The 24,563-nt window shown below is 36.3% G+C and overlaps 1 protein-coding gene and 1 non-coding gene across 3 annotated transcripts in view; both read left to right on the top strand.

Annotated features, from left to right (window-relative positions):
• The window catches only part of RSRC1 (arginine and serine rich coiled-coil 1), a 428,947-nt gene that overhangs the window by 134,846 nt on the left and 269,538 nt on the right, over positions 1-24,563 (top strand). The gene's annotated exons all lie outside the window — the stretch shown is intronic.
• LOC123941044 lies at positions 16,246-16,351 on the top strand. Its single transcript, XR_006818144.1, has one exon. It is a non-coding gene; the product is annotated as a U6 spliceosomal RNA (small nuclear RNA).

Genomic DNA, 24,563 nt, shown 5'->3' with positions numbered 1-24,563 from the left:
AAGTTATATGTGAGGAACTCAGAGCTAACCTCATACGCAAATGTAAAAAAAAAAAAACAAAACCTGAGAGCTCTCCCCTAAGATAAGACAAGGATTTCCTTCCTTAGCAGTTTTACTAAACATATACTGGCAGTCTACAGCAAGCAGACAACAACAACAACAAAAGTCATCCAAATTGGTAAGGAAGAAGCAAAACTTTCACTATTTGCAGATGACATGATACTGTATATGGAAAACCCTAAAGAGTCCACCAAAAAACCTACTAAAATTGATCAGTGAATTCACTATGGTTGCAGAATAGAAAATCAGTGTACAGAAATCTATTACATTTGTATGCATTAATAATGAAGCAGGGGAAAGAGAAATTAAGACAGTCCCATTTACAGTTGCATCAAAAATAATAAGATACCTAGGAATAAACTCAGCCATGGAGGTGAAAGACCTGTGGTCTGAAACTATAAAACACTAATGAAAGAAATTGAAGATAACACAAAGAAATGGAAAGATATTCCATGCTCATGAATTGTAAGAACACATTTTGTTATACGTCCCTATTACCCAGAACAATCTACAGACTTAGTATAATCCCTATCAAATTAGCAGCAGCATTTTTCACTGAATTAAACACACAGTTCTTAAATTGGTATGGAACCACAGAGGATCCTGAATAACCAAAGCAGTGTTGACAAAGAGAAACAAAACTGGAGGTATTATAATACCAGATTTTAAGTGACACTACAAAGCTGTAGAAATCCAAACAGTATGGTACTCACACAAAGACACATAGATCAGTGGAACAGGGTAGAAAGCCTACAAACGAACCCACAATTATATGGTCTATTAATCTGCAACAAAGGAAGTGCAAATATACAGTAGGAAAGAAGCAATCTCTTTAATAAATGGCATTGGGAAAAGTGGACAGCTACAGGCAAAAGAATTTAACTGGACCACTTTCTTACAACATATACAAAAATAAACTCAGAATGGATTAAGGACCATGTGAGACATGAAACCATAAAATGTGAGACGTGAAATCATAAAAGTCCTAGAAGAACGCATAGGCAATAATTTCTCTGACATTGGACATAACATCTTTCTAGATTTGTCTTCTGAGGCAAGGGAAGCAAAAGCAAAAATTAACTATTGGCTTTACTTCCTTCTGCACAGCAAAGGAAACAATCAACAAAACGAAGAGACAGACTACTGAATGGAGAAGATACTTGCAAATGACATATCTGATAAGTGGTTAGTATTCAAAATATATAAAGAACTTACACAACTCAACACCAGAAAGCTAATAATCCAGTTAAAAAATGGGCAGACAATATCAACAGACATTTCTCCAACAAAGATATACAGATGGCCAACAGAAACATGGAAAGGTGCTCAGCATCACTGATCATCAGGGAAATACAAGTCAAAACTACAGTGAGATAATTACCTCATACCTGTCAGAATGGCTTCATAAAATAACACAAGAAACAACAAATGTTGGTGAGGATGTGGAGAAAAGGAACTCTTGTGTATTAGTAGGGGAACTGCAAACTGGTTCAGCCACAGTGAAACGGAAGATAGAAGTTCCTCAAAAAATTAAAAATAGAACAACCCTATGATCCTATAATTGCACTATTGGTTGTTTACCCAAAGAACACAAAAACACTAATTCAAAAGGATACATGCACTCTTTTATTTACTACAGTATTACTTACAATAGCCAAATTATTGAAGCAGTCCAGGTGTCCATTGATGGATGAATGGATAAAGAAGTGGCATACACACACACACACACACACACACACACACACACACTTTACAAGAGCATGGGTAGAGCTATATAATATAATGCTAAGCAAAATAAGTAAGTCAGAGAAAGACAAATACCAAGTGATTTCACTCATATGTGGAATTTAAGAAACAGACAAAGGAAAAAATATACAAACCAGAAAAGAGAATCTTAACTATATTCAATAAACAGGTGGTTATCAGAGGGGAGATAGGTGAAATATGTGAAGGGAATTAAGAGTACCCTTATCATGATGAGCTCTGAGTAATGTATAGAATTGTTGAATCATTATATTGTACACCTGAAACTACATATAACACTGTATGTTAACTATACTGGAATTAAAAGAAAATGTCTGCATACAAGTGGACCCATGTAGTTCAAATCCATGTTGTTCTAAGTTCACCTATAATTGTATATTAATTGGTCATAAAAAAGAATAAAGTACTGTTACATGCTACAATATGGATGAAATTGAGGCGATTGGCACACAACAGGAATATAGTATAAACCAGTGAATTATATACCTTAAAAGGATGAACTTTAAGATATGTAAATTATATCTCAGTAAAGCTGCTATTTAAAAGGGAAGTTTCCCTTAAAATGAAATTAATTAAATTTGAATTAAATTCAAATAATTTTGAATGTCTGTTTTTTCTTTCAGTATTTGCTATGTGTATTTTTTTTTAAAGATTTTATTTATTTATTTGACAGAGAGAGATCACAAGTAGGCAGAGAGGCAGGCAGAGAGAGAGGAGGAAGCAGGCTCCCTGCCGAGCAGAGAGCCAGACGCGGGACTCGATTCCAGGACCCTGAGATCATGACCTGAGCCGAGACTTAACCCACAGAGCTACCCAGGCGCCCTACTATGTATATTTTTGAGTTCTTTTGTTAGGTGTCTATACATTTAAGATTGTTAAATCTTTTTGGCGAATTGACTCTTTAATGATTATATGGTGTCGCTCTTTGTTCTTGACTGTATTTTTTTTTTTAAGATTTTATTTATTATTTGACAGAGAGAGAGATCACAAGTAGGCAGAGAGGCAGGCAGAGAGAGAGGAGGAAGCAGGCTCCCTGCGGAGCAGAGAGCCTGATGCGGGGCTCGATCCCAGGACCCTGAGATCATGACCCGAGCCGAAGGCAGCGGCTTAATCCACTGAGCCACCCAGGCGCCCCTTTGACTGTATTATTGCTCTGCAGTGGACTTTGTCCAATATTGAATATAGCTAAAGCAAATATCCATTATCTTTGAAATGAGTTTCTTGCACATAGATAGAACTTTTTTTTCCTGGTCCTGCAGAGTGTTTTGAAGTATATTGAAGTATATTTGAAGTATATTGAAGTATAATTGAGGCACAACATTATGTTAGTTTCAGTTAGAACATCATAATTTTTCCTTTGTGTACATTGTGAAATGATTACCATATTGTCTGTTCACCCTTTGTCACCATACAAATTCCCATTTTTTTCATGTGAGGCAGACTTAAGATTTAGTGTCTTAGCAACATTCAAATTTGTAATCAAGTATTTTTGACTATAGTCCCCATGCTGTACATTACATCCCCATGACTTACGTGTTTTACATGTGGAAATTTGATTTTTACCCATTTTGCCCATTCCCAATCTCCTTCCTCTCTGATAAGCACCAACCTGTTCTCTGTATCTGTGAGTTTTGCTTTGTTTGCTTATTTTCCTTTTTAGATTCCATTTATAAGTGAAATCATATGGTATTTCTCTTTCTCTGAGTTATTTTACTTAGCAAAATACTCTAGAGATCCACCCGTGCTGTAGCAAATGGCAAGGTTTCACTTTTTTTTAAAGCTGAGTAGTATTCCTTATACACACACAAACACACATTATTTTTATTCAGATATTCTCCATATGTTGGCTATTGTAAATTAATGTAATGAACATAAGGGTGCATATATCAATTTGAATCATTGTTTTCATTTTCTTGAGATAAATTTGCAGGAGTGAAATTGCTGGATTGTATGGTTCTTTCTTTTTCTTTCTTTCTTATTTATTTATTTATTTTTTAGAGAGTTTGGGGGTTGCAGAGGGAGAGGAAGAAAGAATGCTAGGCAGGTTTCATGGTGAGCTTGAAACCCGATATGGGGCTCAATCTCATGACCCTGAGCTCAGGAGCTGAGCTGAAATCAAGATTTGTGTACTTTACTGACTGAGCAACCCAGTTGTGGTTCTATTTTTTATTTTTTTAGGAACCTCTGTACTGTTTTCCACAGTGGCTGCACAATTTTACATTCTCACCAAGACTGTACAAGGGTTCTCTTTTCTCCGCTTCCTCACCAACCCTTGTTATTTTTTTGTCTTTTATACAGTAGTCATTTTGATAGTTGGGAGGTGATATCTTATTTTGCATTTGCATTTCCCTGATGATTAGTGACGCTGAGCATCTTTTCATGTGCATGTTGGCCATCATGTGTCTTCTTTGGAAAAATGTCTGTTCAATCCCCAGCCAGTTTTTCTAATCAGATTTTTTTTTATTGAGTTTATGAATTCTTTGTATATTTTTATATTAACACCTTGTTAGATTCATATATGATTGCAAATATCTTCTCCCATTCAGTAAGTCCCCTTTTTATTTTTGCCATTGGTTTTCTTTGCTGTGCATATGTAGTTCCATTTGTTTGTTGTTGCTTTTCTGGAGTTAGATCATTGTTTCTGGAGTTAGATCTAAAAATATATCATTAAGTGAATCTCAAGAGTTTACCCCCATTTATGATTTCTTCTAGTAATTTTATGATGTCAAGTCTTACATTCAAGTCTTTATTCCATTTTGAGTTAATTTTTGTGTGTGGTATAAGATAGTGATCCAGTTTCACTGTTTCATATGTGACTGTCCAGTTTTTCCAGCACCATTTATTGAAGGGACTGTCTTTTCCACATTGTATATTCTTTCTTCCTTTGTTATAAAAATAATTGACCATATATGTATGGGTTTATTTCTGGAGTCTCTATTCTGTTCCACTTATACATGTATTTGTTTTGTTTTGGTTTGTTTTTTTTGCCAATATCATACTGTTTTGATTACTATAGCTTTGTAGTATAGTTTGAAATCAAGTTGCATGATGCCTTCAGCTTTGGCTCAGGACTGCTTTGGCTACTAGGGATCTTTTGTGTTTCTATACTGATTTTTGGATTGTTCATTTTATTTCTATGAAAATGTTATTGGCATTTTGATTATATTGAATCTGTACATTATTTTGTGTAATATGGACCTTTTAACATTAGAAATTCTTCCAGTCTATGAGGCACAGAATATCTTTCTATTTGTTTGTGTCATCTTCAATTTTTACAGTTTTCTGTGTCCAGATCATTTCCTTGTTAGTTAAATTTTTACTAAGTTTTCTTCTTCATGCTGTTCTAAAGAAGATTGTTTTCTTTATTTTTCTTTCTGATAGTTCATTGTTAGTTTGTAAAAACATAACAGATTTTTGCATATAGATTTTGTATCCTGCAGCTTTAACGTGTTTATTTACTAGTTCGAAGAGCTTTTTGGTGGAGTTTTAGGGTTTTCTATACATCATGTTGTTCAGAAACAGTAATAATTTTACTTTCTTTCCTTCTAATTTTGATGCCATTTATTGCTTTTTCCTGCCCAATTGCTAGAATTTTCAATACTATATTGAATAAAGTGGTAAGAGTGGGCATCCTTTTCTTCTTCCTAATCTAAAGGGAGAAGTTTTCAGCATTTGTCCATTGAGTATGATGTTAGCTGTGGGTTTGTCATATATGGCTTTTGTTATGTTGTAGTATTATGTTCTGTCTGTATCCACTTTGTTGAGCCTTTTTATCAGAAATAGAAATTGAATTTTGTCCAATTCTTATTCTGCATCTATTGAGATGATCAGGTGATCTTACCCTTTATTTTGTCAATATATTTGTATAACAGTGATTGATTTGTGGATGTTGAACCATCCTTGCATTTCTGGAGTAAATTCCACTTGATTGAGGTATATGATCCTTTTAATGTATTTTTAACTGAATTTGCTAATACTTTGTTGCAGATTTTTATATCTACGTTCATTGGCTTGTAATTTTATTTGTTTGTGGTGTCCTTGTCTGATTTCGATATTATAGTAATGTTGGCCTCACAAAATGAGTTCGGAAATATTCCCTTGTCTTCATTTTCTGGAAGAGTTTGAGAAGGATAGGTATTACATTTTCATTGAATATTTAATAGAATTCACTTATGAATTTGTCTGCTCCTGGACTTATGCTTGTTGGGAGTTTATTGATTAAAGATTCAGTCTTTTTACTAGTAATCAGTCTATTTAGATTTTTTTTTTTTTCATGATTTAGTCTTGGAACAATGTATGTTTCTAGGAATTTATCTGTTTCCTCTAGGTTTTCCATTTCATTGGTGTATAATTTTTTGAAATAGTCTTTCATGATTTTTTCTATTTCTTGGCTGTAATCAGTTGTAACTTCTCTTTCAGTTCTGATTATGTGCCCTCTTTTCTTTCTTACTGTAGTTAAAGGGTTTTTTAATTTTACCCTTAGTTTCATTGATCTTTTCTATTACTTTTTTAGTCTATTTCATTTATTTCCAGTCTGATCTTTAGTATTTCTTTCCTTTTACTAATTTTGGATGTCTTTTTCTAGTTCCTTCAGGTGTGAAGTTAGATTGTTCAGTTGAGATTTTTCTTGTTTCTTGAGGTAGGCCTGTATAGACTTCAAAAAAATTCATCTTGACGGCCACTGTCTTTCAATTGGTATGTTTAACTTACTAAGCTTAGTTATTTTATAATCTATGACTTCATTGTGTGTGGTTCCAGTTAGGTTCATTTCTATTGCCTTTGAGGGCAATATGGGATTATATTAATTTTTTCTCAGCAATTGAGTCACTTTTTTTTTTGAGAGAGAGAGGGAGCACAAGCGAGGGGAGGTAGGGAAGGAGAAACAGACTCCCCGCTGAGCAGGGAGCCCAACTTGGGGCTCCATCCCAGGACCCTGGGATTATGACCTAAGCCAAAGGCAAACACTTAACCAATTGAGCCACCAAGGCACGCTTTGAATTTCTAAGTCTTAAATGCCATCAAAGAAGCCATAAATATATATTTTTTTAATTTCTACCCATTGTATTATTTCTCAGAGAAAGTATTGATCTGGATTTATTTAGTCTGCCATTATTAGAATCTGAGTTTCCATCTTCTTTTTTTACTTCCAGTATACTTCAGTATGAGATCAATTTGTTATCTTTTTTACTTTCTATTCTCCCTTCCAAATAATTGTTCTCTCACCCTTTAGTTCAAATAGAATAAGTTAAAATATACTGTGCAGCTTGTGCTAGTCATCATGAAACTTAATTTCTTTCTTTTGGTGCCATATATTTCCTAGATAATATTCCTCTTTCACTGAAGACTGGCATCTGGCTTGCTGTCTTTTTGTCCTTGAATCCATTATCTAAGTTTTCAGTAGGCCAGAGCTCTTGGAATTTCAGATACATATGTATAAGTGTATGTTCTAGAACCTTATGTCCAGCCTATCTATAGCTAATCTCATGAATTCCACCCAAAGTTTTTCCACATCCACAAAACAATTTAAAAGTTTTTCTATGGGGTTATACTTCTGATCACATCCAACTGCTTTTTTTTTTTAATTATTTTTATTAACATACACTGTATTGTGCTCGCTTCGGCAGCACATATACTAAAAAAAAAAAAAAAAAAACATACACTGTATTATTTGCCCCAGGGGTACAGGTCTGTGAATCATCAGGCTTACACATTTCACAGCACTCACCATAGCAAATACCCTCCCCAACCACCTTCTCCCTACCTCCCCACGCCCCAACAACTAACTGCTTTTAGACCATTCATTCCATAGATAAAAGCTATGCTGTTGTTGAGTATACAACTTTTACATGGTTCTTTGGGGATAATGGTTACCACATTTTCTCAACCCAGAATTAGAGCATGTGATCAGACAAATGTGTATGTACCTACAGGGTTACTAGATTATAAATTAGTAATGAGTACTGCATTCTTTTCTCTGAAAAAAATCCATAATGTTTCACCATAGTAGATTTACTGGTTATTATATTAGACTGGTAAGTGGGCTCTAGTCCTGGCTCTTCTAATTTGTATATGACTTTGGATTGGTCACTTAACATTTCTGGGTTTATATTCTTTTTTTTTTTTTTTTTAAGATTTTTATTTATTTATTTGACAGACCGGGATCACAAGAAGGTAGAGAGGCAGGCAGAGAGAGAGAGGAGGAAGCAGGCTCCCTGCTGAGCGAAGAACCTGATGCGGGGGCTTGATCCCAGGACCCTGGGATCATGACCCGAGCCAAAGGCAGAGGCTTTAACCCACTGAGCCACCCAGGCGCCCCTGGGTTTATATTCTTTAACTGTGAAATGAGAGGGATAGAGTACATGGTCTCTGAAATCTCTTTTTGTGGTGCAAGATTACCTTACCAGTCTTGAATGAAGAAGACTATATATAATATTTTGTGATTGAAGGGGAAGGAAAATGTTCTCAGTATAAACTTTAAATTATGATGATTAGGGGCGCCTGGGTGGCTCAGTGGGTTAAGCCTCTGCCTTCAGCTCAGGTCATGATCTCGGGGTCCTGGGATCGAGCCCCACATCGGGCTGTCTTCTCAGTGGGGAGCCTCCTTCCCCTCTCTCTCTGCCTGCCTCTCTGCCTACTTGTGATCTCTCTCTCTCTCTGGGTTAAATAAATAAATAAAATTTTTAAAAATTATGATGATTAGACTCTTCATATTAAATTAATTAACCTGATTTGGATTCTACCTTTTCCATATGCAAGGACAATGGTGACTGAATGTAGCCGAGGTGTTACTACCTAAGACATGCCTTCCTTTCTTTCTGTCACTAATTTGTCAAATATTTGTGAAGTACCTACTGTGTCTGGCTCTGAGTTGTTTTTTTGGGGATCCCATGGTGATTGATTGTTATGGTTCTGAATCCATGGAGCTTATAGTCCAGTGAGGGAAAACAGCAATTATGAAGTCACTAAATAAATATAAACTTTCAGTGGTGATAAATATCATAGGTGAGATATGCATAGTACTCTACATAGCATATAACAGGGGAGGGAATTTGATTTACAACAATCAGACACACTTTCCTAAAGAAATGAGGATGAATTGAAACCAGTGAATGAAGAAGAACATTGTAGACAGAGGAAACATCATCTGCAAAGGTCCCTAGATGCAGGAGAGACTGATATGAACAGGGACTGAAAGATGTTAAGAGTCACTAGTATGGAGAAGAGGGGGGAACACAGTATGAGTTGGGGCCAAAGAAGCAGATAGGGGCTAGACTCTGTAGGGCCCTGTAGACCTGGTTAAGGATTTTGGTCTCTATCTTAAGAATAACAGGATGCCTTTGAAGTGTTTTAATCTGATTGGTGACATGATCAGATTAGTGTTTTGAAAAGACACTCCAGCTGCAGTGTGGAAAACAGATTGCAGAGGATAAGAGTGGATGCAGAGAAACCAGATTAGTAGCACAGTAGTCTAGGAGAGATGTAATAGTAGCTCTAACCAGGGATTTGGCATTAAACATAGAGAAGTTGATGGATTTGAGACATATTTATATATTTAATGATGGATTTGGTTTGGTAAAAGAGAGGAAGATGCTAAGGATAACCAGTAGTTTTCTGGTTTGTATTATTGGAGTGATGGATTTTATATATACATATATACACAGATATGTATATGTATGTATAAAATTGACCAACGGTTATCCTGGAAGAGACTGTGGTATGACAGAAGATTGTAAGTTTGCTGTGGACATTCAAGAAGTGAAATAAAGTAGGCAAAAGGATAAGTAGGTACGGAGCTCAGGAGTGTTCTGACCTGGAGTGTTGGGTTTTTAATTCCTCTTGATCCTTAACTCTTCATGTATTTTACTTGGAATTTGATAAATGTAGATACCTATAAAGGGGAGGCTATACTGACCAAAGCAATATTTCTCATATGGTAAGATTAAATGACAGTGACTGCTGAATCTGATCCATGGGCCATAGCAAAGATAAATGCCATGTGCCATCGATTGCTTTGGGAGCTATTAAAATGTGCCTGGCACTGTTGTGATTATTGGAGATGGTGAAGATGAATAAGACATGGTCTTTGATTTCGGGAAACTTTCATCTAGTTTGATAATTGGACGTGTAAATAGATGGTAACAGTGTAGTGTGAGTGCTGTGACAGAGAGATGCTCACTATACTAGGGAAGCATATCAAAGGGCTACTTAACCCAAAATGAGTTAGTCAAGGAAGATTTTCTAAAGGTGTTGATACTAAGCCATGTGGAAAAACAGAACATGGAAGAGGAAGTAAGAAGGAGATGGAAAAAGGAAAGGACTGAATCAAGAGGGATCATAGAGTGCTTGGGAATTATTTTTATTCCCTGCCTTTGGGTGAAATTACCATTTTATTGTCAGGCAATATGCAGAAGAGGGTGGAAACAAGAGGGTGACATTTAGCTTTGTTCTTCCTTTTTTCTTTTGTTTCTTTCTCTCCCTCCCCTTCCTTCCTTCCTTCTTCTTTCCTCTTTTTTTTCTTAATAGGTAGTATACTTACATGGGTGCCTGGGTGGCTCAGTGGTTTAAGCCGCTGCCTTCGGCTCAGGTCATGATCTCAGGGTCCTGGGATCGAGTTCTGCATTGGCTCTTTGCTCGGCAGGGAGCCTGCCTCTCTCTCACTCTCTCTGTCTGCCTCTCTGCCTACTTGTGATCTCTCTCTCTCTGTCAATTAAATAAATAAATAAATAATCTTTAAAATATCCTTTAAAAAAATAGGTAGTATACTTACATAGTTCAAAACTGAACATTACATAATGATATAAACATACAATAAAGAATCTCTCTTCCACCTCGTCTCCTATCCACCCAATTCCTAGCCTCACATCAACCCCCAGAAATCCAGGTCCCCACATTTATTAGTTTCCTACACATCCTCCTAGAATTTCTTTAAAAAGCTATAAACAAATATAAATATATGCACTTAAACTTATTTTTCCTTTTGAGATTATTGTCACTAAAATAAATTTAAACAGAGGTTATAGAAGGAGTTTTGACTTGAACAATTTTAAATCTGGGAAGTAGCATTAAGGAGAAAGGATTAAAGCCTAAGAGACCATTTTGAAGTTTTATAGTAAGTACTGTTGAAAGAGCAGTGATAAAGCTTTACTTAAGGTAGTGGAGTAGAGGATAAGATAAGTAGAAAATAAGTAAAGAATGTTATCCAACTGGATCTTGATCTAACTTGGGTTCAGAAACCAGCTGGTTATTTAATACTGAACAGTAGTGTGGAGACACTAAGGGTAGTGTTTGGATGAGTTGTGTGAATGAATGGTGCGGGGAAAGAAAAGTGTAATCCATTGGGGCTTATCCATGAAATGAGGAAAAGAAGCTAATAGAGAAGCTAGGTATAGCACAGTAGTTAAAAGCTCATACACTAGAGTTCTGTAGACCTGATTTTAAATCCAGCTCTTCTATTTATGGGCTGTGTGATCCTGGGCAAGTCACTTAATCTCTCTAAGTCTTAGGTTTTTTTTTTATCTGTAAAATAGCCATGATGAAAATAACTACCTCCTGGGATTGCATGAGGATTAGGGGAGATAATGCATAAGGAAGGCCTTGTATCCAGGACTCACTGAAAAAGGCTAATCAGAGATTGGGAAGTTATTTGATCATTTGAAATGAATGAAGGTAGAGAATGAGAGGGTGGTTAAGTGAAAGTGGAAAAGAACATGAAATATTTCATGGTTATTTTGATAATCTGCCAGTAGTTGACTTGAAAATAACATGTTGAGTTCTTTGGGCCTCAGCCTATCTATGTATACTATAATAGTAAGTTAAACTAAGTCATCATTGATACTTTTAACTCTGTTCTTTGATGCCATAACTAACCATCTTTGAACTCTAAAACCATATTATCTATGTTACAGATTTCAGAAAAAAACTACTGTTCTTTCAGATGCTACTAATTTCTTGATTTGTGTTCATTATATTGCAACACCTGGAATTTTACCTCTGCTAGACATTTGTTTGTTTTTATGTGGCTGCTTCCTTAAATAATTTTGTTGTTTTGACCATAAAATATAGTTTTTTTCCTTCTCTTTTCTTCTTCCTCTTCTCCCCCCCCCCCCGCCCCCCAATAACCACCTTGTAAAAAGACTATTGTTTGCCTTGGCCCTTTTAATCTGCCCATGAGGAATTCAAGCCGAATGATAGGGAGCTGTGAAAATCCAGTTAGTGTGAGCTGTAATCTTTTTTGCTGGCTTTAAATAGTTAGAGTACCATGCAGACACCCTGCAGATAACTGAATCAAAACATAAAGTAATCACCTAAACATGGATTCTGCCTTTGCTGTTATGGAACTATTGTAGAAATTGCTAATAACCATTTACTTTTCAGAAAAATACTTGGTCATGATATCAAATAAAATCAGGGTTAGATATTAAATGCTCTATTTCACAGGTAGGTAACCTGGGTGTTTGTGAAAGGCATTGATTTCTGAAAGTTTGATATTATCCAGTATTTATAATATCCTCTATTATAGAATTAGGAAAATATCTTTATAGAAAGAGAATATTTATAATCCTCTAATCTTTCAATTGTCTTCTACTTCAGATATTGTTCAAGGAAAACAAGAAACTGTTAATATAATCAGGCTTTTTGAAGTATAATAAAACAGAAGAAGAAAGTATGCTGCCTCTCTTTTTTTCTTATAAAAGAAACTGGTTTCACTAGTGCAGTTTATTGAATCGAGGTAGCAAAATATTCTCTAATAACTTTGTCAAATAGAGGTCTATTTTTCTAGGTTTACTGGCTCTTTTTTTTTTTTTTTTAAGTTAAAAGATGGATTTCTCATCCATTAGATTCTGCATTAGAACTATGAGAAACACTGTGTGCAGTATGCCGATGCCTCCTCCTAATTTTATTAGCTTTCCATTTTCTAGTACTGCTGTTGATAATATTCTGGTGAAGTTTATAAATAAAATAGACTATTTGTTGAAACTAGTATCCTAGTGTTGCTGGCATGATTCATGCTACATTAGGAGCGCATAAGTCATTAGTAATCTTTTATGTTCAATGTATTATCCTGAGCAGCAAACTTAACACTCCTTTATTTTGAAAGATTCATAGTGTCTATTCCGGGACAAAGGGTTTCATAAAGTGGATGACTTTCCTATGCTTAGCATCTTGCCTTAGGCAATTTATAGAGCTCAACATACCAGTTTTTCAAAATAGAGGAGCCCACTTTTCATCAAAAATATAGATTCTGAATCACGGACCTATACCCCTGAAACAAATAATACAATATTGGTTAATTTAAAAAAATATAGATTCTGAGACTGTGGTTGCCAGCCCACATTCTCAACACTTAGTTTTTCTGTCAACTTTTTATTATAGAAATAGTAAGACTTATAAAAAAGTGAGAGATTGGTGTAAAGAACCCAATCTTTCCATCTTTTACTTGAACAATTTGTAGTATATGGTCTGTTTTAAGTATGCTGTGTACAAATAGCTTTGGAAAAAACCATTATTACTATTATTTTTTAAACTGAGGTATAATTAAATTGAGGTATAACATTAAATTAGTTTTAGGTCTACAACATAATGACAGATATTTGTGTATACTGCAAAATGATCACCACAGTAATTCTAGTTACCTTCCATAGTAAAAAATACTATTATATTGCCTAGATATTATTATTCTGTTGCTGAATGTCTCCATGAAAGTTCTAAAGCCATTGCTATTTTAGTGGACTGATAAGTTTGGGTATATGGTTAGATTAATAATAACATTAAGAGGGACATTATAAGTTAGATATTTTATTAGCAGTTATAATCTCATTTGCATACAGTGTACTATGTATGTTGTATAAAACATTCTGACCAACAGATGTTAGTAGGGGAATATCCAGGTATTTGCTAATAATGATAGCATTACTTCTCATTTAGCTTCCATTGTCTCACTTGTAGTTATCTTTGTCTCTAACCTTTCTAAGCTGCCTACTCCTATAGTCATGCCAAATGTGGGGCTCAAACTCTTGGCCCCGAGATCAATAGTCCCATGCTCTACTGTACTATAGTCACATCTTAACAAGTTAACAAGCTTGTCATTATCACCAAGCTGTATCCCTCATTTATATCTTTTTAGCATATATTTCTTTCTTTCTGCCATCTACTTTTCTAATTCAGTTACTTTAGTATCTTCTACAAAAATGTTTGACCTTATTGAGGCCATCAAAAGAAAGCTCTTTTTTTAAAATTTATTTCCACTGATACATGAATGGAGTGATATTTCCACTGATACAAATCAAGTCAGTATCATTTTCTATCTGAACTATAGCTTAGTGTCTTAGTTGGACTTCTTACTTTCACTCTTGCCCTCCCTACAAACCATTATCCACAGAGCAATCAGGGAGATCACTCAAAACATTAGTTATCCTCCTTCAGTTTTTCTCCCTCAGTTTACATTGGAGTAATTTTAACTGATTATAAAATTTGAATGTTGTTTTCACCAAATTTCCCTTGAATCAAAACCTAATCTCACAAAACAAACTGGGGGTTGCTGGGGGGAGTTGGGATTGGGAGAGGGGGAGCGGGCTATGGACATTGGGGAGGGGAGGCGAACCATAAGAGACTATGTACTCTGAAAAACAACCTGAGGGTTTTGAAGGGTCAGGGGTGGGAGGTTGGGGCAACCTGAGGGTTTTGAAGGGTCAGGGGTGGGAGGTTGGGGGAACAGGTGGTGGGTAATGGGGAGGGCACGTTTTGCATGGAGCACTGGGTGTTGTGCAAAAAGAATGAATACTGTTACACTGAAAAAAATAAATAAAATGAAAAAAAAAAAAAAAACCTAAGAGTTGCATCAAGTTAAGCGGTAACTGCTAAATAATAAATGATCTGGCCTAGCCCATGAACCTTTAACTGGTACTTTATTTTTTTTTAAGGTTTTATTTATTTATTTGACAGAGAGAGAGATCACAAGTAGTCAGAGAGGCAGGCAAAGGTGGGGGGGGCAGCAGGCTCCCTACTGAGCAGAGAGCCCTATGTGGGGCTCCATCCCAAGACCCTGAGATCATGACCTGAGCTGAAGGCAGAGGCTTAACCCACTGAGTCACTCAGGCTCTGCTTAACTGGTACTTTAAATCTAACTGTTTCTATAAATAAGCTGTAAAAGCATATGGTCTACTGTATGGCATGTGGTCAGACGATTTGAGAGAAGAATATCAAAACTAACTTAGTTTTTTAAACTGAAAAACAAAGAAAGACATGTTTTCTATCTTGAAGAGAATTTAAGAAGTATCCTTTCTGACTTAGTAAATGTTTTCAAAGACTGTAATAATACAGAAATAAAGAAACTTTTTATCTTTTTAACCAGATAATTTGCCTGTCATATATTTTCTTCTCTTTCCTTGATTTAGAGGAAGAAGATAATTCTCCAACATTGTGTATTTGAATCTCTTTCAAATTGTGTTTTTAAACTATCAATCTTGATAACTCCTTTTTCTGCCTCTTTACTTTGTCCCTTTACAAAACCAGTCTTTTGTTTCTCTCGATAATAATGCCGTAGCACTAAATGAAATTTTTTAGATTATTATGTTAGACGTATGGCAACAGAGACCTAGTCCAGCCTATTTTCTTTGCAGATGAGAAAACTGAGGCTACCAGAGGTTAAATGATGTATTTTCCCAAGGTAGCAATCAAGGTGAGATTTGGTCAATAGTTAAGTGGTTGTACAAGTAACTCTTATCTTATTGAAGTACATGTTTTACACTTAGACATTTTGTATCTCCCCACTGTGACTAACTCCAGTATATATCTAAAAAATATGTATTAATAAATGTGGACATTTTCTGGGATTTGAAGATTCAGTTAATCTGCTGCCTCTTGATAACTCATTAAAAGCCATTCCTTTACCTGTCACTAGCTATTCCAGTTACTGCTGCCCAAACTAAAGGGTTTGCTGTTATTGTTAAAAAGGAAGATTTGCATCCCTTTGGGCTTAGGCACGATTAGAAGGTATAGGACAGATTAAGTATAACAAACACATTAGTGACTTGTTGGGGCTTTCTCACAGATTTAACCAAAAGAATTGTGGGAGAAAAAAAATCTTATACCTAACAAGAAAAAAAAAAAAAAAAACATTTAGGGAGACTGAAGTGTGAATAAAATTCTAATAGTCCTTAAAAATATTTTTTAGATAAACTAAAATTAAACACTAAAAATAATACCTAAAGAGAATATTAATTACATCTAAAATAAGGACTACTTGATACTATTGTATCAGTCAGGAAGGTGAAACCACACTCATTATCTTAATAGAGTTTTTTATTGTGAGTTGGTTAAATAGTATGGAAAGGTGATGCAAAAGGGGGAACGCTGAGAATACAGAGATAGTAATACCAAGAATCATGTACTGTTTCTAGGGGAACAAAGAGAAGAGGTTGGGTGCCTCTTTGGCAGCACATATACTACAATTGGAACAATACAGAGAAGATTAGCATGGCCCCTGCACAAGGATGACCCACAAATTTGTGAAGTATTCCATATATTTTCCAGAATCTTTGGGGGGAAAAAAGAGAGAAGAGGATTTGGATTATCAGAATTTAGCATCTCAGAGAAGGGCAGAACTGGGATCCAGACTTGGAAAGAATAGGTTTGCTTGAGTAGTGTTGGTACCTCCAGGGATTAGTGGGATGGGCTTCACAGAGCTAAGAGCTGGACCTTTGAGAAGTGGATGCTGCTTGGCTGCTGCTAGTGGCCTCTGAGGGAATGTGATGGGTCTGGTTCTGGGAAAATGGAAAACAACAACCACCTAGATATTGGAACCAACTCTATTAAGGAGTTACTTTCTCTAGAGGAAAAACTTGTTGCCATGGCAGCCCTGACAGGAGCAGCAAGTAAAACAGGGAAGCCCTTCTCACTTGCTGGAACTGTTCAACTTCCTTCTAACAACTCTTCCTAGCAGAACTTAACAGGGTGCTAGCTGGCAAGGGAAGAATGCCATTTGCAGAATTCCATACTAGATTTATGGCAGAGACAATAGCTTAGTAGCTAGTACAACCATTAATTTCTATTTTCACTCTTTCGTACTAAAAACTTTCCATTTCTCTTCCCTGAAGTGCTAATAGTTGTTTATATCCATTGGTTTCTACTGTTGTTGAGGAGATAACAAATAACCTGAATGTTTGAGATTACTGATTAGGTCTTTCTCAACCTGTGTGCCCCAAGCCTAGTGTTATATGAGGTTATTTAGGCTTTTGCCCATGGTGGTAACTTCATGGTATAGCATGTTGCTCAGCATCCTCTTTCTTTCTTTCTTTCTTTTTTTTTTTTTTTTTTTTTAAGATTTTACTTATTTATTTTTCAGAGAGTGAGCAAGCGCATGGGCAGGGGGAGGAGCAAAAGGGAGAAACAGGCTCTGAGCTGAGCAAAGAGCCTGATGTGGGACTCGATCCCAGGACCCTAGGATCATGACCTGAGCTGAAGGCAGGCACTTAACTGACTGAGCCGCCCAGACATCCCTCAGCACCCTCTTTCTTACAGATGCTAAGGGTGCACAGTTCTGAGTTTTGAGTTTACTTTTCTTTACACATTTTTACTGCAGTAAACTTCTTTTTGCTCTTTTACTTTGCTTCCCTTTTCTGTAGCCATGTGGAGTTTCCTCTTTTTAGACTGACCGATAACAGGATTGATTTGTAGTTTGTGCATACTGGAACCAAAAATGATGGGTTAAAATGTGTATATTAGTAATTAAGAGCCTTTTAATATTCTATATAAGGGAACTTACAGTTAAGGGATATTTTCTTTTTTTTAAAAAAGATTTTATTTATTTATTTGACAGAGAGATGACAAGTAGGCAGAGAGGCAGGCAGAGTGAGAGGGGTGAAGCAGGCTCGCTGCTGAGCAGAGAGCCCGATGTGGGGCTCGATCCCAGAACCCCGGGATCATGACCTGAGCCGAAGGCAGAGGCTTTAAACCACTGAGCCACCCAGGCGCCCCAAGGGATATTTTCCATATACCATTGTTCTCAAGGTTTTTTCCTCATAATTGCCCCCCCTAGAAGAAAAACTAAATTTAAATCAAATTGACTGATTTTCATTTAACTTAAATGAGAGAGAAATTAGCAAAATGAAATACTACGGAATAAGAGTTGAGTTGAGCTCTGGAAGGCCGCAAACCATTTTAATACCTAAAAATCTGTCTGCTATTCCCCCTGCAATTGAGAATTGGGAATACATCTATATAATATACATGGAATATATTAAGAGTTGTGGGTTCCATTACAAACTCAGTTCCTGAATACAAACTCATTTACCAAAAGGTTCACCTTGTCTTCCCCTCCTCCTTCCACCCCTCGTTTAGATCAGTGGCTTTCAAACTTTTCTTATCCCTTCTTTAATCCTTATCTTTCCCTTTCCTTTCTGTTCTTTCCATCCTTCTCCTTACTTGCTCCGTTTTTTCCCCTTTGGCTGGCGTGAGTGAATGGATTGAGATCCTTTTACTCCCCTGTTGCATATGCAAAGATAGTTTGGAAACCAGTTAGTCTCTGATTATATCATATAATTGATAAATTGAAAGGCTGTTTGGAAAGCATTGGAGAGAAATGTGAGCTAGGTTTCTGGACCAGCGTTCAGAAACTTTTTTCCGTAAAGATCCAGATAGTAAATATTTTCAGCTTTGTGGGCTTACAGTGTCTGTCAGAACTGCTCTGTGGTTGTAATGTGAAAAGCAGCCACAGACAATAAATAAATGAATAGGAATATCTTTGTTGCAGTAAATTTTACTTACAAAAGCAGGGGGGGTGAAGGGGGGGGCCAAGTTCGCCTAAGGACTATAGTTTGTCATCTTCTGGTGTAGGCTGCCACAATCTCTTGTATAGAAAAGTGGCCTCCCAGGGGCGCCTGGGTGGCTCAGTGGGTTAAGCCGCTGCCTTCGGCTCAGGTCATGATCTCAGGGTCCTGGGATCGAGTCCCGCATCGGGCTCTCTGCTCAGCGGGGAGCCTGCTTCCCTCTCTCTCTCTCTCTCTGCCTGTCTCTCTGCCTTGTTGTGATTTCTCTCTGTCAAATAAATAAATAAAATCTTTAAAAAAAAAAAAAAAAAAAAAGAAAAGTGGCCTCCCAAAGAGGTGCAGATACTTTTGATTGCACCCTTCTTAACTTAAATACAATTTTTAGTATACATGTGTATATTTTCTAGTTTATTTAAAAATTTGATAAATGTACTAATACGCTAATCTATTTTGTCATCATTTTTAAGAGTAGCATACTTTGCATTGTATAGATGCATACTAAACCTATTTAATAATCCTTGTGTCTTTGGACATATAAGTTGCTTTCATTTATTATTGAAATGATGGATATTCTTGTACATATACATATATCTGTACATGTTCATGTATCTGTACATATATGCAGAAATATTTTCGTATGTATATATTTCTTATATTTCTGTAGAATAAATTCCTTGACATGAACTTGCTGGGTTGCCATTTTGTACCCTGGGAAGCTAGTATGAATTCCCCCTTCTTCCACTGCTAGCAGTAAGTGCCCACTTTTAATGCACCAAAAATATTATTACTCTAGGCAAAAATTTTATTGACTGAATCAGTAAAATAATTATAATATAATATGATACTTCTTATTTCTGTGGGCGATGGAAAATTTACTTTGTCATTTCTGATTGCAATACCCTTTCTAGAGGGAATTTAATGATGCTATTTCTTGACTATTACTAAAAGGGATGGATATTGACAGATCTGATGAAAGAATGGTTGAGCACCCAGGAAGTAAGTGTTCTGGTGCTTCAGTGAAGCCACTTCAGACCTGCTTATTGTAGATTATAACACACAGGTGTTCAGACATTTGTTTGTCAGCTATCCCAAAAGGCTAGTTTCACTTTCAGAGCTCTATTAAGAACTGTAGTAAACTGGGGCGCCTGGGTGGCTCAGTGGGTTAAGCCGCTGCCTTCGGCTCAGGTCATGATCTCGGGGTCCTGGGATCGAGTCCCGCATCGGGCTCTCTGCTCAGCAGGGGCCTGCTTCCCTCTCTCTCTCTGCCTGCCTCTCTATCTACTTGTGATCTCTCTCTGTCAAATAAATAAATAAAATCTTTTTTAAAAAAAGTAATAGTAAAGATGAAGAATAACTAGGTATTATTATTACCTGAAAATGGCTTTGAAAATACTAAATCCCACATCCTGAGTAAATTACTTGCTTTCTAAAATACCATTTTCTAGTTCTCTAGTCAAATATGTGACTAACCTATGACTATCATGCCACTCTTTAGTTAGAAATCCAGAATTGGATAAGGACCATGGACCTTTTATTTATTGGCCTCAACTTTAATGTTTTTAAATTTGCAGTATGCTGCATGGTTCTTAATCCAAGCAGAAAACCAATAATGCATTATTTCTTTTGAGTGGGAATATTATTGAGATATGCTGACAGTATTGGAGTTTTGTATAAAGTTGAGCTGCAGAAGAAAGTTTGAAAATCAATAGTTTTATATGTTATAATTTAGTTTTTCACTTTGATTTCTCAAATTAGTCAAGGTCTAGTTCTTTATTGTACTTTTAATAAAGAGTTGCTAGTAACTTTTTAAGCACATATAAAGTTCTGAGTAAAAGAACAAAGAAAGCTGAAAAATAGTAAAAACAACACACAAGAAGGATGGATTAAAATAAGACTGTAAGGGGTGCCTGGGTGGCTCAGTGGATTGAGCCACTGCCTTCAGCTCAGGTCATGATCTCAGGGTCCTGGGATCAAGCCTGCATCGTGCTCTCTGCTCCGCAGGGAGCCTGCTTCCTCCTCCCTCTCTGCCTGCCTCTCTGCCTACCTCTCTGCCTACTTGTGATCTCTCTCTCTGTCAAATGAATAAATAAAATTAAAAAAAAAAAAGACTGTAAGAGTGAAGTTATTCTTTTTTTAAAAATTTTTTATTTTTTATTACCATATAATGTATTACTAGCCCCAGGGGTACAGGTCTGTGAATCGCCAGGTTTACACACTTCACAGCACTCACCATAGTACATACCTTTCCCAATGTCCGTAACCCAACCCCAACCACCCCCCCAACCCTCAGTTTGTTTTGTAAGATTAAGAGTCTCTTATGGTTTGTCTCCCTCCCGATCCCATCTTGTTTCATTTTTTTCCTTCCCTACCTCCCAAGCCCCCCACTTTGCCTCTTAACTTCCTCATATCAGGGAGATCATATAATTGTCTTTCTCTGATTGACTTATTTCACTCAGCATAATACCCTCTAGTTCCAACCACGTCATCGCAAATGGCAAGATTTCATTTGTCATTTGTTGTTACTTTCCCTTTTAATATTTTTGAATTTTAGCAGTGATGGTTTAACTCTATATTGAGTAGAAAGGTAATTGGAAACAACCGTCTGTATGTTTTGGTTTACTACAGTTTGGCTTTATGCAATTTTACCAGCATATCTTTACTAAATTCTTAAAATATTTTAGCCTAAAATCTACAGTAGATGTGTATGATTTATATTTACTTTTGGAAGATGTAGCATATCTATATATATATACATATTTTTTTAAAGACGAGAAATAGGTTAGAGAAACAAAATCAGAGCAAATTCAAATTTTAGCACTCAGTTTAAGTAAACTAAGGTTAATAAATTTAATCATATCTAGTAAATTATTCCCATATCTTCTGACAGCTGGTTTTATTTTTTCTTATCAAGTCCATTTTACAAAAATAAATGACTGTCTGGGGCAGGGGTGGCTCAGTGGGTTAAACCTCTGCCCTGGGCTCGGGTTATGATTTCAGGGTCCTGGGATGGAGGAGTCCCGCTTCAGGCTCTCTGCTTAGCAGAGAACCTGCTTCCCCCTCTCTCTGCCTGCCTCTCTGTCTACTGGATCCCTCTCTTTCTCTCTGTCAAATAAATAAAATCCTTAAAAAAAAAAAAAAAAAAGACTATCTGGAATACTAAGAAAAGCATGTTGGTTAAAATCAGATGTGTAAGGACACCTGGGTGGTTCAGTGGGTTAAGCCTCTGCCTTTGGCTCGGGTCATGATCTCATGGTCCTGGGATCGAGCCCCACATTGGGCTCTCTGCTCAGCAGGGAGCCTGTGTCCCCCTCCTATGCCTACCTGCCTCTCTGTCTACTTGTGATCTCTGTCAAATAAATAATTAAATATTTTTTTTAAAAAATCAGATGTTTAAAATGAAATTGTTGACTGTAAATGTGTAAAAAAAAAAAAACCCAATATATACACATATGTGCATACATGTGAATTAAATATGCTTTGGTGTCTATGTCCAACAGTGGTGCTCTGGAGACACATTTAGAAGTGAATTATGATTTGGATTTCAAGGCCTGTCCAATATTCTGAGTTAGTATTATACTTCAAGAATGAAGTCATATTGGGGCACCTGGGTGGCTCAGTGGGTTAAGCCTCTGCCTTCGGCTCAGGTCATGGCCCCAGGGTCCTGGGATCGAGCCCCGCATCTGGCTCTCTGCTCAGCAGGAAGCCTGCTTCCTCCTCTCTCTCTCTATGCCTGCCTCTCCAAGTACTTGAGATCTCTGTCTGTCAAATAAATAAAATTTTAAAATCTTAAAAAAAAAAATGAATGAAGTCATGTTTCAGCCTATGTCAAGGGAACAAGGCACGCAGTTATAGATAATCTTACACTGCGCAGACAGGTTAGCAATCACTAAATTAAACTCATGATGCAGTTTAGTTAAATGATCTACTGATTACCAAATAATCACAGCACTCTACATGGCAATCTGGGTTCAGTAACTCATGGCTGTGTATGGAAATCGTGCTTATATGGCAGATTTTTTGTTACCAGTGGTTATATTTAAAATGTTTTGGTGGTTCTTAGAGTGACACTTGATGAAGTGTAGGGCTGGGACCTCGGTTATTGGAAAGAGTATATTTCTAGTTGGCTGCATTAAAAGCAACAATGTTGATTAACTGGATGAATAATAGAAACAATTCCGTATGAAACGTTGTGGCTTTCCCATTCTTATTCTTTTAGCAAAGTGATTATAACCTTAAAAAAAGGCACCTACTGACTCTTGAAAGTGGAAAGGAAAAGATAGGAAATCCTTTTCAACATTTCCTTATCTTACTACTTCTGCTGTGATTTTATCGTCTTCAGAGTAGATGCAGATATTGCCCCCAAAGTTTTTTCTTGTCAATGGGCCCAGCTTTCTATATTGTCCTCACATTAGCTTAGTTAAACTTACTAGGAAATTGTCAGTTTGATGTCTTTGCAACTCCTCTATTATTTTCTTGTGACCACAGTTCTCTTGTTAATAGTTGGTCTGATATGATGGCCAAAATTTCAGAAATTGGTTGTTAAGAGAGTTAAGAAAAAAATTTGGAATCCACAGAGTTGATGAAATAACCCTTGATCATCTAAATTTAATACGAGAACTCATGTAATATCATAGTGAAGTTTGCTGTTTTATACTTAAGAGTATTTTAATTGAATCTTAATTGAATGCTTAATGAATCTTAAGCATTCTTTTCATGATAAATGCTGTGTTTAGAAAAATCAGTATTAAAATTTAGCTTCAAAGAATTCATGAAGAGAAACATAATGAAATCTTCATATATTTTATACAAAAGACAAATCCCCGATCATTACTTTTTATGCAAATGAATTTGATTTAGACATAATTCCCCAACATCACCATGAATTTCCATCTGTGTAACCCTGATGTTCTTAAGCAGTCTGCAGTTACCTCATGCTCTGGGCTATATTCACTGTGCATGTATGGAAACTGTGACTATCTTAACACTTTAGATGATGATATGAATAACAATTGTTTGTTGATTTTATTCTCTATCTCCCTGGATAACCTGCTGTCTGCAAAGGCTGAATAAGTGGCAGATAGCTTTTGTCATCCCTTATCCAAGCTGTACACTTGTAAGGAAGAGCAGGGATAATCGCCTCAATCTAATTAGGGGTTAAAAGAGGCCATGACTGTGATGTGGCAGTGAGACACCTTACTGTAGCAATCCTGTTTGCATTAGAAAAATAAGGTTGTCATATTGATTATTCAAATTGGCTTATATTGGCCAAGGCTCAATGGCTTGTATTGCAGCTGAAGCAGTTGAAGATCCCAGCTATTCACAGAAGACCTATGCTATAGCATATATTGTAGTGTGGCTTGTTTGCTAATTTGGGGTTTTAAGAGTGAAGACGGAGTTTAATCAGGCGATTTAAAGGTTAAACTGATCATCAGAAACTGAAGTTTAGCTTCCACCTTGTGATAACAATGACTATGTAAATTCTGAATAAGTGAAGATCTATTGACATTGTAGGCTCTAACTGAAGATATTATGTGTAAATATAAGAACATTATTTAGAGCTGTTTTAGTCTGTTTATGCATGTTTTGATGGTAAAGAAAAAGGAGCAATTGGTATTAGTCAAAACAATGCAGCTTGTGTCTTGTTTCCTTTCTTACTTCTCTTCAACCTGTTCTCCTTTGCTTCACCCAATTCTGGACTTTGGGTATCTTCTTAGAACTGAAATAGTGGAAAATAGAGACAGGTTTGAAAGTTTCTTGTACAAATCTTTTATCACTCTTTCTCAACTTAACACTAAGTCCCACTAGGTTGCTATGCACAGATGGCCTATATTTTGATATACATATCAAATGCCTGTAGTCATTGGATACTTTTTATGAAACCTCCATTATAGAACCAATTTTTAAAAAGCAAGAGTTAATACTATAGTCCCCTCTACTAGTAGTCAGTTTTGCTTTTTGCAGTCAGTTTTGCTT

Source organism: Meles meles, chromosome 4 (genome assembly GCF_922984935.1).
Source record: "Meles meles chromosome 4, mMelMel3.1 paternal haplotype, whole genome shotgun sequence".
NCBI classification, from domain to species: domain Eukaryota; kingdom Metazoa; phylum Chordata; class Mammalia; order Carnivora; family Mustelidae; genus Meles; species Meles meles.
Note: the sequence above shows the minus strand (reverse complement) of the source record. Positions and strands in the feature narration are given on the sequence as shown.